Source organism: Pleurodeles waltl, chromosome 8, assembly GCF_031143425.1.
Source record: "Pleurodeles waltl isolate 20211129_DDA chromosome 8, aPleWal1.hap1.20221129, whole genome shotgun sequence".
NCBI classification, from domain to species: domain Eukaryota; kingdom Metazoa; phylum Chordata; class Amphibia; order Caudata; family Salamandridae; genus Pleurodeles; species Pleurodeles waltl.
Window position 1 is genome coordinate 570,866,080 of NC_090447.1, and position 18,912 is coordinate 570,884,991.

An 18,912-nucleotide genomic window follows, 5' to 3' on the forward strand; every position below is an offset into this window, starting at 1 on the left:
TTTTTATACCCTACCTGTTCGTGCAAGGTATGGTACATTTCCGGGGTGTCTTTAGATGGATGGCAGACGGAGTGCGACAGTAAGTGTATTTTACAATCCACATTAGAAGAAGCGTGTTCTATAGTATATTGTCTACTCATAGCGATTTTAGATTGATCCCGTTGGACTCCAAAGTTATGAGCTTGGATCCTTCTTGCCTTCTAAGATTGTACTGTAGTAGTTATTAAAAGCTATTGTCTGTAGCATGGGGATTTTTTGGTGCCTGGTAGTATTTGTTGAAATTGTTCAGATTCGTGGTGGCTCATAGATGCTATGAAAAATCTGTATTCTTTCTCATTTAAAGTATCAAGCTGTAATCTTGGAAATACGATTTACTATAATAGTCATGTGCAAAAAATTTGGAAGATTCTTTAAGCAACAATAAATATTCTCTGTTTATTAAAAAAGTGAGTGTATGTACCTAAACCAAATGATCAAATGAACAATGTGTTCAAACTAATACACAAAGCTATATAGGTATCTTAATATTACAACAATTCACCCAATTAATTACATTACTACTTAGTTCATACCTTTTGCTACCAGGTTGGCATATAGGAGTTTAATTAGGGCTTGGGCCCACGCTGGAGACCCAGCTTAGTCAGGGTTGCTTGTAAGATTGACTACTCCAATGAGGCAAATGCTTTTTCAGCATCAAGCAGGCCCACCACTGCTGCAATTTCTAGAGATGTGATGTAGTACCACAAATCTGGTCCAAGGGCTGAACCTGGTGGAGCGGTGCAGGACAAATCCCGACTGAACAGGGGATATGATCTGTTCAATCAGGTGGGAGAGCCGACGGTGCTATCACCTTGGCCAGTATTTTGTCTAAATTTAGAAGAGATAATGGTCTATAAGGCGCACAGAAATGAGGGGGCTTGCCTAATTTTAACAACAGAGTGATCACAGCCTGAGAGTGGGGGGGAGTTCGCCTATCTTAAAGGCCACTGCACAGACCTCTGGGATGTGTGATGACAATCTATGTTTATAGGCCTTGTAGAAGCAATGTCCGTGCCAGGTGTGCCAGGCAGGACAGCAGTAGGCCGCAGCCCATGATGGGGGCAGGGTTGCACTCCGAACGGGGCAGGAGCTAGGTAGTGGTTTCAGGAGGGGATTGTGGCGGGGGGGTGCCTGCAATCAATCAGGCCAGCAATGATGGATACGACAGGCCGAGTCGCGACAGTCAGCCACATGAAAGCAGTCAGTGTGCACCTGCCAGGCCAAGGGCCCAGCACTCCATCCCATTGGCAGCCCAAGCTCCAGTTCCACATCTGTCAGTAGGTGTCGCTTGTTGGCTGCCTCATCGGTCTCAGCGCAGCAGTGAGCGGTCCGCAGTGCAGGGCAGACTCCTGAATCCGGCCAGTTCCCAGTCTGTGAGGGTCATGCACAGCATTGGCTGCAGTTCAGCAGAGGCAATCCCCAATACCGTCTAGTCCAGGTGACATGGATGGAGGGGTGTCAGTAGGTGATGTATAGCAGTGGTGAGTGGTAATGGCAAGCATGTCCTCAGGCTTGCCCGCTACCCCTATCTCAGTGGGGCCTCTAAGGACTGCGTCAGGTCTCAGGGCCTTACTCCCTCAATTAATCAGTCGTCATCTCACCTGCAATTACTTTGGAGAATTGATCCCCTCGTTCAGGAAGGCTTGAGGTGCTGCAGCTTCACTGAGGCCTCTGTGCAATGTCGAAGATATATAGCATTTATTGATTTTTGGTGCTGTCAGTGTCACTTCACTGCTGTGTGGCCATTGTGCTCAACAGCATGGCCATGCCCCCAAGAGGCATGAATACTTGATCCCAAAAATGTTTCTTGAGGCTGTGTGTTTCCCACCATCTCCAATGGCGCTGGGGCAAAGAAGTCGACTTTCCGTTCCCTATGTGTAGTCTCTTTGGGTGTCATGACCATTTTCATGAAATTCCTCAGCAGCTGTTCTCTTGCAAAGGCTTACCCCAGGAAACAAAACTGTGAAACCTATTGAAAAATAATGGTGATAACTATCCGGAAAGCCTCCATCTTTATAGTGCTGAAAGACAGCCAAGCCCCTCATGGGAAGTCGTCCCATGCTGAGCACACCCTAATTGGGAATGGTCTCTTACCCCTTTTGTTTTGCCTTAGCTTCCAGAACCAGTATGGAAAACCTGGCAGGTTCTGGTACACCACCTTAATCACTTTCAACCAGATTCTTCTTCTTGTTTTTCCACTCTGGCCTCTCAGTTCTACAAAAATGGTTATAGTCCATAATTGCGCCATGTGCGGGGAGGTGTCACCAGGTTTATATCCTGTACTAGAGCTGGGGGTGATTTATGTTATTGTCTTTTAGTTGGTGGCTCAGGAAAAAACAGTCACTTTAGTGGAAGCGTCACAGCCTCCTTTACAGATGCTCAATCTCCATTCTTCCTGGATTGGTGCCTGTAGGTGTCTTCAACTGCAAAGGAGGAGAGCTTGCTAGAGATGGAATAAATGCCAGCCACCTTCCAGGATGTTGTGGTGTTCTCAAGACAAATAGGCATACAGACAAAGCATGTTGCTCACCATCTTCAGGAAGAACCTCAAGACGTGGCTCTTCAGATTTAGCCCCTCCCCTCCCCTCCCCCCAGCACCTTGAGACTCTCACAGGTCAGAAGCCTCGCTTTACAACTATTGATTGATTGATTTAAAAATATTGATTGATACAATTGAGTAGGTTTCAGCTGTTTATTATTGTTTACTAAGCTTCACTTCTTGCTCGAGTTTATTCTCTTTTATTAGGGCTTTCTCTTCCCCTGGATTGCCTAAGAAGTTTATCCTTATTTGTTACCCCTTTGCCAACCTCTTTCTTGTAGTCCAGAAGTTACTGTCTCGCCTTCCACCAGCTTCAAAGAACAGTCGGGAAAGAAGGGTCCTCAAAGAAACCATAGAACAGTATAAGCCACAGATTGACTTTCCCAACGTTCACCTCAAGTGCACCTCCCACAGAACTTGTACTAAGTACCAAGGCTTTTTGCCTCCACAGTGTAACCCCCTTACAACTACACTCCTGTGTGCCTGTGCACTGATAGACACTCCCCAGACCACCACTTCCATGGTGATGAAAGATGTAAAAACTGCACTTGCCTGCAACCACAGCCCTCCCCTGGGGCAGTGGTGTTGGGAACCTTAGCGCCCACCTGTCCTCGTTGGTGTTTTGCTTTACTAATGACGGAGCTGAAACACTCATGCACTGACAAAAATCTCTGGAGTGTGCTTCTTAGTCAAAAGAAGACATTTATGATTTCACTTCGCAAGGTTCGAAAAGGAGATTAGCATGCTGAAAGCACACGTTTAAAAATGGTCATAGCAATGAAATTAAAACATATACAAATGATTCTCTACTGCAATATACACATCAAATATATGTATCTATATTACAATGCAAAGCAAATAATGGAATAAAAATGCATCACCATGAGGAAAGGGCAAATCTGCTTCATCTCCCTCCTAATCAGCATCAGATCGCCAGATCGCAGAATCGATTGTGGAGAGAGAGAGAGATCAATTATCCTCACGGGAAGGATGACACACCTCAGTGTCCTGAGCATGTTTGAGATCGGAGTCACTCCCCGGTCTAGCTGGTCTCGGCCTCTTATACTTTGAACAAACAAGAGAGGAGAATTCTAGATACTCCCTCCCACTGCATAGTTTATTATTCAAAAAATGCTGGTTACTTTAGGTCAGCTTTGAAAAAAAGACATTGGGAATTGGCCAAAATCCCAAGGTGCCCTCTATCAAAACAAAACCGTTCCCTGTTGTCCTAGTACATTCTTATCAGCCTAAGCCCTTGGTGGGAAAGAACACGCAAACATGCAGAATAAAAACATGAGCACAGTGTATAACGTAGAAAAATACTCGCTGGGTTTGCACGCCTTGTGGGAAACTCGGTGTCCATCACAGATGTTTGTCTGTGGGAAACAGGCCAGCATCCTCTTCTTACGTCCTGACAGGTGGGTCTGCCTCTGGCAGATGCTCATTTCAGTTATCAGACAGTAAAACACCTGTTAGGATATTAAACAAAATTGTGACTTAACTCTCAGGTACTTAAACCCTAGGTGAAACATCAAAGGTGGACAGATTATTTGATTACATTTTGTACATGCCAGCTTTCATGGTATGCACAGTATACATAATCTAACACATTTATTTTGAAGGTTTGTAGTCTGTCAGCTGTTATATAAATATTAACAACATAATGGTATGTTTCTATTAATTTTGGGCACCTGGCATTCCCGTTATCTGCAGTATGCAGCAGATCTAATATAGAGTGGCGTTAGACGGAAACGTGCCTTGAGAGAGATACATGGGCTGCTGAAGAAGATTATCTTTGTAATAGTATACTTGTTTTTTGAGGCTGTATGTTAAGGAGGCTCACTCTAGATCTCATAACAGCAGAGCTTTTTTTTATTTAACAGTTGTTTTAAATAGTCCAAAATACTACATTCAACCTGCATTGGTGAACAACAAGGTTGTCTTAATCCCTTTTTTTTCAGAAAAAAACACTACTTGGCATTTTAGATTCCCATCTCTTCACCATCTCTCCCGACACAATGGTTACATTGGGTTGAGATGCTTTTCTTTATGAATGATGCTTAGCACTATATGACAGTATGGGAAGGTCATGATTGACCCCAAGATTCAGTGTAGTATTATATGGCTGTATTGCTAAGTGTGAGTCACAGCAACTATGTTTATTTTCATACCTAAGTCATGTAGGCAATCTTTGTTACATCAATGTAGAGGAGCTCATTCATACCTGAAGTGTGCCAGCTTACAACAAAAGAAGATATTAGCAATGTTACAAGATCAAAATGCACCGGACACAAAAACTTCCTGTTACAATGTACAACAATGTAGACCCTCATTATGAGTCACAGTATTTCACCTGGAGGTGTTACTCCTAGTGTGATTCTCCTACTCTTCTTTAATTGGCCTGGTGTCTCTGGGCCCATTAGTCTGTGTAGGAAACTGCCTCTTTATGTAGTGGACCAAAATGAGGTACACTGTGCAAAGTCCAAACAATTCATAGAGGTATCACAGAGGCACAAGTGACATCTCAGATGCTCTCTTTTTGGGTAGTGGAATAGAGCAGTTAGGGCAGTGCTAAGCATGTAAGGCACACACTCATGCAGTAAGTGAGACACACACATACACAATAATGAAATCCAATGCCAATTTATAAAAATAATACATATTTTTAAATTAATTTAGAAAGCAAGATCACCAGAATCGGATGAATACTTCTTGAGATAGGAATGTTTACATATTTTAAAAGTTGACACAATACTATTTTCTGGGTGCAGTAATGTTATCCAGTGGGGGAAAAACATGCACTGCATTTGGGCACTTCACAACTTACGAGACTTAAGGTGAGTATGGGGCAGGGTCCAAGGCCACACCAACAGACCACCTCAAGAGGCTCTAGTGCGTCTGTGTGCCGAGGTGTTGCGTCTGAGGGTCCAATATTTATATTTGGTGCTAGTTCAGAAGTAGGAGAAGCATCTAGAGGTTTCTACCCAAGAGGTGCTTGGAATTTTCTGGATCCAGTGTCTGGGACCTCGAAAGACAAATGTTAAACGCTTTGTGAGAATGCTCAGGCAGAGTCTTTGTAATGTGCAAGTGTGGTAGGTGTCAGCTTCACCACCCCCACCCCCAGTCACAGATGTCTCATCCTGCCAACACCTGTTCCGCCTTTGTCTCATTTTCTAGGAGCAATACACAAAGACCAACTGCCAGCTACACCTAGTCATGTGACCCCGGACACAGGCTACAGGCACAAAATGGTTCAGACAAGAAAATGCCAACTTTCTAGGAGTAACATTTTTCAGAATTGTGACATAAAATCCAACTTTACTCTTAAAGAGGGTTTCAAATAAAAATTCTTTAGACACCAAACTCAACATTCTTATCTGCTCCCATTTGCAGGTTGTTACTTATTTGTTGTACTAAGGTAACCCACTGTTATCCTATGGAAGAGGTAGACCTTGCAGTAGTGAAAAACAAGTTTAAGAGTTTTTCACTGCCAGGACATGTAAAACTTAAAAGTGCATGTCCAACCTTTTGAATAGGCTGCACCCTGCCCTATGGTCTATTTAGGGCCTACATTGGGGTGACATATGTATTAAAAAGGAAGGGAAATGTCCTTAACCGCGTGTCCTTAACAATCTGGAAGTTTCCCACGCAAGCATAACCACCCTTGCCGGAACAACACATGGATTTTTCTTTGCTTTAACCACGCATGGGTTAAACTATGCATATGACTGGTTAAGGCACAGAAAAAGCCATGCATTTTTCGGGAGAGGACGTGGTGAGGTAAGAGGGGCTGGGGAAGGGGAAGGGGTGGGTGGATTAAGGGATTGGGGTGGGTGGGGGTTTCTGGACAGGCTATTTTTTGTTTTAAGTGGTGGTTTTTTTAGGGGTGGGGGTTTGGTATTTTTATTATCTAGGGCTTAGGGTGGGGGTGGGGTAGTTTATTTTTAAAGGGGTGGGAGAAGGTTTAAGGAAGGGTGAGAGGAAGGTATTGTACAAGGACAGAAGTTGAGCACTGTTTTCGGTGTCTTTTTTTTTCCAATGCAGTGCATTTCATTGGTTCATAGTATTGTGTGGTAATCAAAGCAGACAATGTGTCTTTTGTTTCTTGAAAGGCTTTCTGTTAATGTTCCTCCCACTCTGAGGTGCAGCCAGCTTTTGGGGGATCGTGTAGGGACCTTGCGATAGATGTTTGTTTCTTAATAAATCATCTGCAATATGTAATCATTTCCAGGAAGCTTTACACTTCAGAGATGGACTGAGGTGGAAGTAGAAGCCTTGACATCATCTGAATCTGCTATTCTGTGCTATGGTGCTCCACATTCAGCAGAGAAGTGGAATGAAATAACTTGATGGTGGACTGCAGAAATTTGCTTTTACTCCAGAATAGCTTCAGGCTACTTTCATATATCCTTTTAAGCATTGCAATGAGTAACCTCGGTTTCTTTTTATTGTAGTGATGTAAAACAGGCTGTTACCATGCTTATTAGTGACTTTTACTAGTCTAGCTAGTACATCTTGAAAGTTTTTCTGATGCATTTGTATGGCAAAGGTCAAAAGTGTGTATGTTCTTTATCCTGCATGAGTTGAGAAGGTGATTAGAAAGCACAGTGATTGTTCCAAGGACAGTTGATGGTACCCTAGAATAAATATTTTGGGACCTGCTTTAACCTGTTAATTTCTGCCTCCATTTTATTTGGTCCTTGTTAGGTAGGTGCATATCAGTGCTGAAGTGAATCTCACTTGGTGGCTTTGCTTTTTCTCTCTTTTTTTTATGAGCAAGGTTGGTGAGACTCATTTTGGGGTCTGCATCATTTACAGTTTATTGCTACCTTTTCAGGCTTGTTTAGTTTGTGTTCCGTTTTGCTATGATTGTGGAGGTTCACCTGTGGTGGCCTAATGGAATAGGTTTGACGTTCTCATCTCTAAACAGTTTGGTACTTTTATTTTCACATATTCTTATTTTTTTAAAACGTCCTGGTATGTTTCTGTAATGTATTTTTGTTTGCATGTTTGTACACTAAATCTAAACATAATGAACTAAAATGCATCAGCTGCAGATAAAGTCAGAGGCATCCTCTTTCATGTTTCGTCAGTAGAGCTTTCAGATTGAATGGTGTGTACTTTGTGAGTCCCATTAGTGGGGAACACTTTGTTGTTGACCGTGATTGGAATGTACATGGGATTTGAAAGTCTTCTTCTCCCAGTGAAAGAGGCTCTTCAATAATGATTGCCATTCCTTTCTGCCCTTAATGCAAACTTCCTAGCCATTGTAACAGAAAGTTTAATTTCTACTGAAGACTCATAGGCAAAGAGTATGCATTTACTTCTGTTATTCTTCCCTTGTAGCATAACAAGCACCAACAAGATGAACAATTTTGCTTACAAAATGACACAACAAAATGTGAGAAAACTACAAGTCTTAGGGCATGGCTGCTCCTGTGACCTCGAGCAACCAGGAACCACTATACTCCATAACATGTGACCTGGTTTCCCTTCAGAAGTCCTCTTTTCTTTATACAGTTGGAACATCACTGTCCACCTTCTATGATTACTCTTGCTTGTTTTCAGAACCTTTGTTCCAGAGAGAAGGTGGAGAAGGCAATTGGTTTTGAAGAGCAAAATAATTTAAAACGTTGTAGCACGTTAAACTTCAGCCAAATTATCATTAAATAAATCTCAAAATAATTAGACCTTAGACCTTTTAGTTCTATTAGTGAGAAAAAGCTTGCCCAGACACCAGATAGAATAATCCTTGCCTCTGTGCTCTTAATAGAATTGAACCTTTTTGTTACAACGTCTAGGAAAGTTTACATTCTGTGTCAAGACGGAGGAGAGGGTTATGTAAATTCAAAAGGTAATCACTGCCAGCGAAGCCACGTCCACTACCAGTTTAAAGTCAAATTTATTGAAGGTAGACTCAGCTTACCAATCAGCCACATTCATTTTGTCTTCCAGTCTACCTCCAAATGCATAAGCCTTGAATGTCATTGCACCTTTGGAAGAATGGGCACCAAAACCAGATGTATCAATGTCCACATTTAGCATCACCCAGCAAAGCCATATAACAATTGTTAGAGAGAAAACTGCCTAACTGGCTTTTATGATAGAGAGTCACCTGACACCCACTGATCAAGCTTCTGCTGTAAGTTCACCAAACATAGCTTATCAGAATCTGTAAAATAGTGGCAAGATACTGACATTGTATTGGATTTAATCCTCTTTGCAATCACAAAGGTTACCCGGTCCGGGTGAAAAATCTGCCTAACAATCCCAAAGCACTCATTCCTGAGACTTGTTTGCAAAAAAATCATACAGAGTAACATCACCAGCTTTGCTGAAAGCTCCTTCCCAGAAAACAACTTGATTGATGGCCAAGACAAGAAAAGGTTGAACACCAAATTCACTTCCCACAAAAGGAATATCTTGTTCTCTGAGGTCTGAGAAACCACATGCATGTTAGCAGCTTGCAAACAAAAGGGTGCCCTCTGGCAAAAACCTTTTGTGACCAGTTGGTGCAACTGTCTCTGAAATGTTGTCAGAATTTTCTATTCCATGGTTGGAATGATTGGTGAATCCTAAGAATCCTAAGAAAGTTGCGGACCTCAGGTGCCATTACTGTAATCATGGCAAACAAGGGACATGCATAGCTGCATTTATAAACCGCTCCCCCCAAGTCCATGAGAAATGCATCCACTGCCCAGGCAACCAGGTCGGGATGTAGATGCTCGGAAGACATTCTACCACCACTGAAATCTCATTGAGCAGGCAGTAGTGTTAAAAGTCCATGCCCGCAAACTGTATCTGCAGACAAATCTCACATCTCATTAAGAGAGTCTTCATAGTGTCTGTTAGATACGTTGTAAGGCATTACAACTAAATGTGTATGACAACAGGTACAATGTCTAGCAAAGATGTTTACAAGGTGACAAGTCGTTTCTAGAATAAGAGCAGATTTAATATAGATGAAATGCAGTTCACATCTGATAGGATATTGACAGAATCAGTAGGTGTTGTTATAAACAGAAGCAAACATTTTTAATTTAAAAATAAAACAACAGTTAAGTGGAATAAAGAACAACAATATACGTTTGAGTCTGCCCCCCACTGCCCATGCAGCAAATGGCACCAGTTTTGGAGGGGAAATCATAGAAGTGACCAGGATTTGATAACTGATTTTATAACAGGAATAACATGCATGGGGAAAGTCACACCTCTTACAGAGATTGTGTGGTTAATTGAATCCTCCAGTGTCTGTCCCCTTTTTCCCTTCTGCCCTTGATTGAATGGGTGTGCCAGGAGTGGGATGTGTGGCTGTCTGAAGGTCTGTCAGGATGGTGTCCCAGCTGATCACTATTGAACATTTACAAAGACTTTGATTGTCTTTGCTGTGTACGACAATATTTTCTGCCTTGGCCCAGGCGATAAAAGATTGTCTCCAGGCCACTAGAGCTGGAGTTTCATGTGACTTCCATCTTCGGATAATGAGGCATTTGGCAATCAGAAAACCAAAGTCTAGGAAACGGGATGCAGCTTTGTGTTTGTTGTCTCGATGATTGATACCCAGGAGACACGCCTCTCTTGTGTGTAGTATAGGGTGCTCTGTGCATGCAGAGAGGTAGGACACAACTCCCTGCCAATATTGATAAAGAGATGGAGAGGCCCATACCATGTGGAGTAAATCTGCGTCAGTCAAGTAGCAACGAGGGCGGACAACATCAGTACGGTTGAAATAACAGTTAATTTTGAACGGAGTGAGGTAGGTCCTGGGATAATATGATATTATTTCTGTCACTGGTCTTATGACCTTGGTGAAACAGCAAGGCACTGGGGAGAGGTTTAAGGGGGTAAGTGTTAAGCTCCAGACATGTAATTTGGTAAGACGAGCTTTATTAAATACCACCAACCCACAGCAGATGCAAACACTTCCAACCCTCACCAACTGTCAAGACTCTCCCCTACCCAGTGACCTCACCTGGAACCTGGATGACATGTAAGTTCCAGGCTATGCCCAACATTCCTAGATAACCACAACACATCCCCTTTACATACATTAAACATATTTCACAGAAACAGAGAAGGAAGAACATTTAAAGAATAAACAGGATAAATAAATAATAACATAATATAACTGTGTGGTGACGACCAACAGTACCCGCAATGCACAAAGGCATATAATATCGTAAGTTACAGATTATCAAGGAACATAATCACTCAACCACAATGGTCTTGAGCGAAGTCTGGAAGGAGCCTTGATGCATGGTGTTGCCTTAGACCCGCTCAAGGAAAGATCTTCTCTTAAGTCAGGGCTTAAGTCAGGGGAATCTACCACCCGGTTTTTCCATTTCACTATTCTAGACATGCTCCACACGTCTCCATTATTAAGTACAACCACATTCTTCCTAACTTCCTTAATGCAGAAAGGACCTTTGAAGCTTGACTTGCCCTTGGTTCTAAACCCAGGATCCTTCAGCAACACCATGTCACCAACCTTCCATTTGACACTGGAAACACCATATTTGTAATCATACCGCAATTTGTACTTACATTGGTAACCCCTTCTACGATCAGACGCTCTACTAAGTTTCTCTTGATCAAGATTCCCTAGATCAAACTTATTCCTAAACCAAGCAGGAGACATTTTGGTACATCCCGATCTACCTCTCATATACTGTATTCAAAAGGGGCGATACCAGTGATACTATTGGGAGTATTACAATATGCCCACCACTGGTCTCTCAAAAGATCCGCCAGGGGAGCTCTGGTTTCAATTGCTTCTTGGACACAGGATTTTACCATTCTGTTCATACGTTCAGCAAGACCATTGGCCTGAGGTAAATACAAGGCGGTTTTCAGGTGCACAACGGCTAAGGAATCCAAAAAGAACTTCATTTCCTGAGAAGTTAACTGTACACCGTTATCAGTGATTAAATGACTAGGTACACCCTCCCGAGAGAATTCTTCCTTTAAAAACTCAATCACAGTTCTAGTGTCCACAGAATTCACACATTTAGTTACCACCCACTTCGAGGTGTAATCCACTATGAGCATGACATAACGCTCATTTGCAGGTAGGAGATGGAAAGGACCCATAAAGTCAAGTCCTAATTTCACCCATGGTTTCTCTGGAACTGCAACTGGGGAAAGTGGAGATTTCACTACAACTTTGTTTTTATCATTGCGTGCACAGGTCAAACAATCCTTCACCACTGCTTCTACATCCCGATCTAAACCTGGCCACCAGTATACTGTTCTTAACCTTGATTTAGTCATATTCCTGCCTAAATGACCCTCATGAGCCAAATTGATAATTTTACTCCTCAGACTAGTAGGAGGTATGGATTTAGTACCACGGAATAATTCACCACCACTTAGAGACAGTTCATCTCTTACATTCCAGTACCCCTTTAAAGAATCGGAAACGTCCTTATATTCTGGCCAACCTTTCACTACAAGCTCTGCAAGATCATGTCTGTCAGAATCCTGAATAGAAGCAGTCTTCCAATCATCTTCACTTACGGCCAACTCCCTCACCCAGTTATCTTCTATCTCATTTTCAGACTCATCATCACCACCAACCGATGTTCGGGACAGGAAATCTGCCACGATATTCTTTGGCCCAGGCACATATTCAACAGTGAAATTATATTCCATTAATCCTTCAACCCACCTTTTTATCCTGGGTGTCAATTCTTCCCCTTTCTTAGAAGAAAATATTTGAACAAGGGGCCTGTGGTCTGTTCTCACTATAAAAGGTAAACCCCACAAATAAAATCTGAAGTGCTTAACTGCCCACATGCACGCGAGTGCTTCTCTTTCTATAACGGAATACTGTTGTTCAGCTCCTTTGAGGGATCGGGACGCAAAGGCAATTACTTTCTCCTCCTGGTTAACCCTTTGGATCAATACCGCTCCCAGTCCCTTAATACTGGCATCCGTGTACAAGAAGGTTTTGGCATGTATATCGAAATGTCCTAAAGTGGGCATCTTCCCAATACAATCTTTCACAAACGTGAAGGCAGCTGTACACTCATCTGTCCAAACAAATTCACACCCTTTCTTTAGGAGAGATCTCAGGGGTTGGGTCACACTCGAAAAATTGGCAATAAACTTAGAATAATACTCTGCTAGACCTAGAAAGGATCTTACCCTATCTCTATCACCGGGTTGAGGTGCCCTTACAATGGAATCAACCAATTCTAACTTGGGCTTGATTCCCTCATTAGATATAGTATGGCCCAAGTAAGTTACCGAAAAGACTCTAAACTTGCACTTCTCCCTCTTCACAGTCAGACCAGAACGGGCCAGCTTACTCAACACCTCTCTAAGAACTTTGTCGTGTTCTTCCACAGTACTGCCATGAACTAAGATATCATCTTGGACCAGAGACTTCCCCTAAAATCTTCTTCATGATTCGTTGGAAACATGCCGCCGCAGAGGCCAACCCAAAGGGCATCCTTAAAAATTGGTAAGCTCCCACTGGGGTCACAAATGATGTGAGATGTCGAGAATCAGGATGCAAAATAATTTGGTGATAGGCTGAGGATAGATCTAACACACTAAACACCTTCGAACCACCCAAACCCGACAATTCTTCAGAAATGTTGGGTAAGGGTTGGCGATCTACCCATATATGCCTGTTGAGGTCTCTAAGGTCCACACACATACGGATCTGCCTCCCCTCGTCTTTAGGTGCCAGAACAACGGGAGCCAACCACTCAGACGATTCTATCTCTTCAATTACACCAGCGCACAGAAGCTTATTCAACTCTGCTCTGAGTGGTTCTAACATCAACTTAGGGACTCTTCTCACCTTGTGCACAGAAGGAACAGCACCTTTCTTCAGGATAATTTTGTGTTCGAAATTAGTTAAACATCCTAATTTGTCACTAAATACTTGAGGGAACTCCTTAAGGATCTCAAGATTATCATTTCCGTCATTCACCACCATAACCTGACACTTAGAGTTGGGGTCTAACTTAATTCCCATGTCACGCTGGTGACGCCAACCTAGCAGGTTATTTCCACGCTTCGCTACATAGACTTTCCCCACAGTGGTTTTGTTCTGAAATTGAATCTTCATGACCTTATACCCAATTACTTCAATCTTAGTGCCACCATAACTAACAGGATTGATATCAGGCTTAATTAAGGAATGAAAGTCCTCCCCAAATATCGCTCGCCAATTTTTGTCCCCCACCATGGTGTAAGGAGATCCTGAGTCTGCTAAAACTGTAATTATTCTGCCATCAAGCTTAATAGCACACTCAGGCATGACAACTGGCCCAGTATCGACAACTTCACCATTGTTCTCAATATGGTTGATATCAGGTTCAATATACAAAATCATCTTGCTAATATTATCAGTTACAGAATCTATGCCACATTTGTCACTATTGCAGACCCTAGCATAGTGGCCTTTTTTTCCACATTTTCTACATAGAGAGTTTCGTGCAAAACAATTTGAGCTGTTCGCTGTGTGTCCAGAGTTGCCACAGCGATAACAACGCTGATGTTTGGCTTCTCTCCTCTTCTCCAGAGTGGGTACAGGTGCTTTGCTGTCGTTGCTGACCTTCGAAACCTTTTCACGAATCTGAGGTGCCTGTACCATGCATAACTTGTCTTCTTCATGGTCATTCATCTCCTTGATCCAATTGCTGGTACTTTCCATTCCTTCCACAATTGCAATAGCTTCTTTCAAATCTGGGTTCTTCGTTAACAACTTTTCTTGAACCCTCTTATTGTTTGTACAGCGGACTAATTGATCACGAATGAGAGAATCCGTGATATCACCAAAGTCACATGTACGTGCTAATGTGCGTAAAGCAGCTACAAAGTTTCCTACACTTTCTGATTTGCCTTGGAATCTTGCAAAAATTTTGTGTCTTTCCAAAACCACATTGAGCTTTGATTCAAAATGTGCAGCTAAAATTGCTACTGACATTTCATAAATATCCCTGGGTTCCCCTTCCGCCCCTCCTACTGGAAGAGTTTCAAGACTATCATAAATGTTCCTGCCCTCAATTCCCAAATTATGCAATAGAACAGCCTGTTTCCTAGCTGGAGAGAATTTCTCCCCCCCAATTGCTACAAGGTAGGAGTCAAAAAGGTTCTTCCAACGTTTCCAAGGAAGAATAGAGTCCCCTTTGTCTGATAAAAAGGGGGGCGGTTGAGACATTGTGGGAGTAGCCATAATGAGCACACCAAATAATTGGTAAAAAAATAATGAGTTTGGAATTTAAGCCTTCGAACAGGTGAAGGTACAGGCAATACAAGTAAATGGACACCAGTAGAGGTAAAGGTGCGCTTTCTAGAGCATTTAAATGTATTCACTGCAATCTGAAAAGCTTAAGATAAACGGCAACCCTGTACTCCAAAGTAGTAACGGCCACAAGGCAAAATGAAAACAAACGTCTTACAGTTTGAAGCACTTAGACTTCACATTGAACATTCCGTAATTGAACCATAACGGGTAAAGAACAAAAATACAGTGTGCAGTCTAGTGTTCAGCAGAAATGGACTTGAGCGAAACTTCACACCGAAATCCCGTAATTGACCATAACCGGCATGGAAACACCATGCAAACTGCGGTCTAGTGTTCTGTACTCACACGCGCGTCATATTTCAAGAGCAAGGAGACGCGTTGCTATGGTTGCGCGTGCAGCTCCTCGTGAACAGGAAGAATTGTTGAAAGACGCACTTTCGCGCACAGTGAAAACTCTCCGCGTGCGGAGAGAAACCGTTGAAAGGCTCGTGCTGAGAGGTAACAGGGAGCCGAAAATAGGTGGAAAAAGGAAAAAAAAAAATATATAATACCAACGATGACTTTGGAGATAGCGCTGCTCGTCTCCCGCTGCGTTGGAGGTTCCGATTTCCAACACCTCACCGCATAAGGCTCCAACGTGTCAATCACCACCAGGAAGCCGCCATCCAATTACATCTGCTGCAAGTGTAAGAGGAGCAGGGTCAGTGCTGTCAGGATTTTACTGTCTTCAGGATCAGGATCTCCAAGCCGGGCACCCTCGATCAGCCGATCTCGAACAGAGCAGAAAAGCAGATGCCAACAGGAAGAAGATGCGTGGGTTCCGAGTTGGTGGTGACTCCTAGTCGCCAGTGTTAAGCTCCAGACATGTAATTTGGTAAGACGAGCTTTATTAAATACCACCAACCCACAGCAGATGCAAACACTTCCAACCCTCACCAACTGTCAAGACTCTCCCCTACCCAGTGACCTCACCTGGAACCTGGATGACATGTAAGTTCCAGGCTATGCCCAACATTCCTAGATAACCACAACAGTAAGACTGTGAATTCAAACATCTTACCTGCCACAGAGCTGAGGTGAGGTCTGAATACAGACAGTTTTGTAGGCATCTTTCAAGTCCTTGATGACCATTCAGTGATTCTACTCATATATCCCCTTCATCTTCAAATGCCTGTTATTTAACCAGCCAGTGAACTCCTTGAGATTGAGTACAGGCTAAACACCTTTATCTTTTTTGTACTGAGAAGATACTGCCCGGAAAGCCCTTGCGGTGTAGAGAAGATATCATGATAGTCTCTTTGGCTTCCAACTTTTTGATTTCTGTGGTTGCCACTGACTTCTGGTCCTCTAAGAAGACCAGAGGCTGGGGTCGACATTGTTGCTTAGAACTCTAAGACAATCATGGTGTGAAGAACCCAAGCATCCTGTGTGAGAGTCCTCCAAGCCAGAAGAACTCTTCTGTCTCCCTAATTTTAGATAGGAAGAAGGGATAACTCCTACCTGTAACCGTACGTTAGTTGTTGCTTGCTCCTCTTAACCTTGACCTGTGCCTCGGTCTCCCCTTGGGGAGAAGAAAGCTGTAAACTTTGCTTGGTCCTGGAATTGAGTGGATTTTCAGACTACAGGCCTATTTGGAAGCCTTGAGCAAACTAGTGGTTGGCTGAGTGTCCTCTTTGTCTACCGGCTTAGGCAACAACTTTTGGGGCAACAACCTTTGTGGCCAGTTGGGTTTTGGCTATGGAACCAACAGCTGTGGTAAACCTATGCAGTTCATTCAAAAACAACTCCCCAAAGAGGCCTCTATCTACAATAGTATTGCCCTCCGTGGTTGCCACATCCTGTAGCTTAGAGTCTATTTTAATCAGTAGAGAGCACCAGTGCTTGATCAAGAGTGCACAGTTGGTGCACCATGGTAGCTGTGGAGATGAGATCTCCAGTCACCTTGGCCTCCTCAGCCAAATCAAGTATCTCTATGAAAAGGCCTCACACATCAAGCAACTTATCCTGACAGGCCCACGAGGACTTGTTGATCCCTTTCTTGAGGTCCATTATAAACTTGGAAAGAAAGAGGGCCTTGACATCAATCTCAGATGATTGCCACCATCCCGTCCGAGTAAAGGTGCAGACATTCAGCTTTTAGTTGGCCCTGACCTCCTTATCAAGAGATTTTCATAATCTATGTGACACATTTTGGGCGATGTTTACTAAGGGAGACCACTCCAAAGACGTTGGGTGGCACAGATGTTCATTATCCAACATATTCAAATCCCTTGGAGGATTATGAGCTGGGTTTGAAATTTTCACATGCTTACAGGGCGCAGATATGCACCTAGCGTGACTGGAGCCAGGTTCCACATCTGGACCCGCCCCACCTGACTTTGTGTCAAACCCTTGCTCCCCATCTCCTGGAGGGGTGAGACCCCTATTATACTCTGAAATAGATAGTAAACGACCAACAGGGAGGACATTCCCTGAGAAAAGCATGTCAAATGGAGATAGAGGAGCAGTCCTCACTGCTTGCATCTTCATGATGGAAGGTTATGGTTGTGGTGAGAGGAGCGGCAAATAATTTTTACAGCATCCACTTTGCTTTCACAGCTGTACTGGCCACTGATCTGATGGATGCATTATATACCACTTACGAATGGGTGGCAGAGAGGCCTAACCGTGACTGCAATTTAGCAACCCAAAGTGGCCAGCTTCCATGTGCCTGGGTAAAAGTTATGCTGTGCTGGAGGCATCAAATGTCCAGCTGTGCCTAATATTCACTTGTTGTTGCTGGATTCAATGTTACAGAGCAGTCATGGAACAGGGTTCTCATGGTGGACTGCTCACTCATTTGTTCCACAGTACAATATTACACCCTCAAAACTCAGTTCATTCAAAATCAATGGTATTGACTTCAGCGTCTGAAACATATATAATACTTCTGAACTATTGTCCCGTGAACATTCACAGTAGTCAACTGATCGATACGCATTTATGGCAGTATGTTTAAATTCTGCATGGTTGTATCTCATTACCAAAAGTGGTAGAATCCATCAGAACGATGCTGTTATCAGACATTATGATCTATTTTTACTTTTGACCTTAGCATATTAAGGTTTTACAAATATATTTTGCCATCAAATAACTGCATATTGATGTTTATTTTCACTTTAGATTTATTGTTGAGTCTGTGAACTACAACCATAATTTTTATGTGATAATGTGAAGCAAGTAACAGATGCATTTAATTTTTGGGAAAGAGTGTTGCCATGGGCATGTGTTATAAGTAATAAAATGTCACCATACGTGTTTTGCATGTTACCTCAGAGTTCTGTGAATTTATAAAGATTTTGGCCTTCAGTCTCATCCTCTGCGTGGTTGTGGAACGTCTTGGTGATTTAGTGACAATATGAAGTTGGGATTATTTATGACTGAGGTGCTCCACCCAGAGCAGATGGTATCAAGTGGAGGATTTAACCATGAATAAGCCATTTTTCCTTATCACTCTGAATTGTGCCTTTTAACCTCCGAGCAAGAGATATTGTCAAAATGAAAATAGGACAGACGTAACATATATACTTGCCTTTCTTTTGCCACAAATATGATTCATCATGATGTCATGAAGCATACATCCAGTAGACAACAGGGGCTGCTCCTTCGCTATGGCCGCTGATAGGCACTACTCAGACGGGAGACTCCCGATTTTGTAAGGCAAAAATGCCTCCATTTTGGCTATCTTACACTTGAAACTGCTTCTCCTTCTGTAGAAGCCAGTGTGTGAAATACATTCTCGTAATTATATATTTTAAATCTCCCACTTTCCTCTCATAAAAATGTTGGCATGTATAATGAAAGAAGTAATTATATGGTTAAAAAACGAGAGCAGCCTATGTGAAAAAGTATGTCAGGGTAGATAGAAGCTTCTCTTGGGATAATCAGCCACCTGTAGTTGGCCTGGTGGCTGCATAGCGCCTTGTTCGTTTGATCCCCACGGAAACCTTTCATAAATTAGGACGGCAGGAAGGCAGAGTCAAACAACTTTTTAGATCCCAGTGGGTTTCGCCAATCCCTCTGTCCCTTTGAA

General features: G+C 42.8%; 1 protein-coding gene across 2 annotated transcripts in view; it reads left to right on the top strand.

The window, feature by feature from the left end:
• Positions 1 to 18,912, top strand: part of PUDP (pseudouridine 5'-phosphatase) — a 1,007,933-nt gene that overhangs the window by 122,266 nt on the left and 866,755 nt on the right. The gene's annotated exons all lie outside the window — the stretch shown is intronic.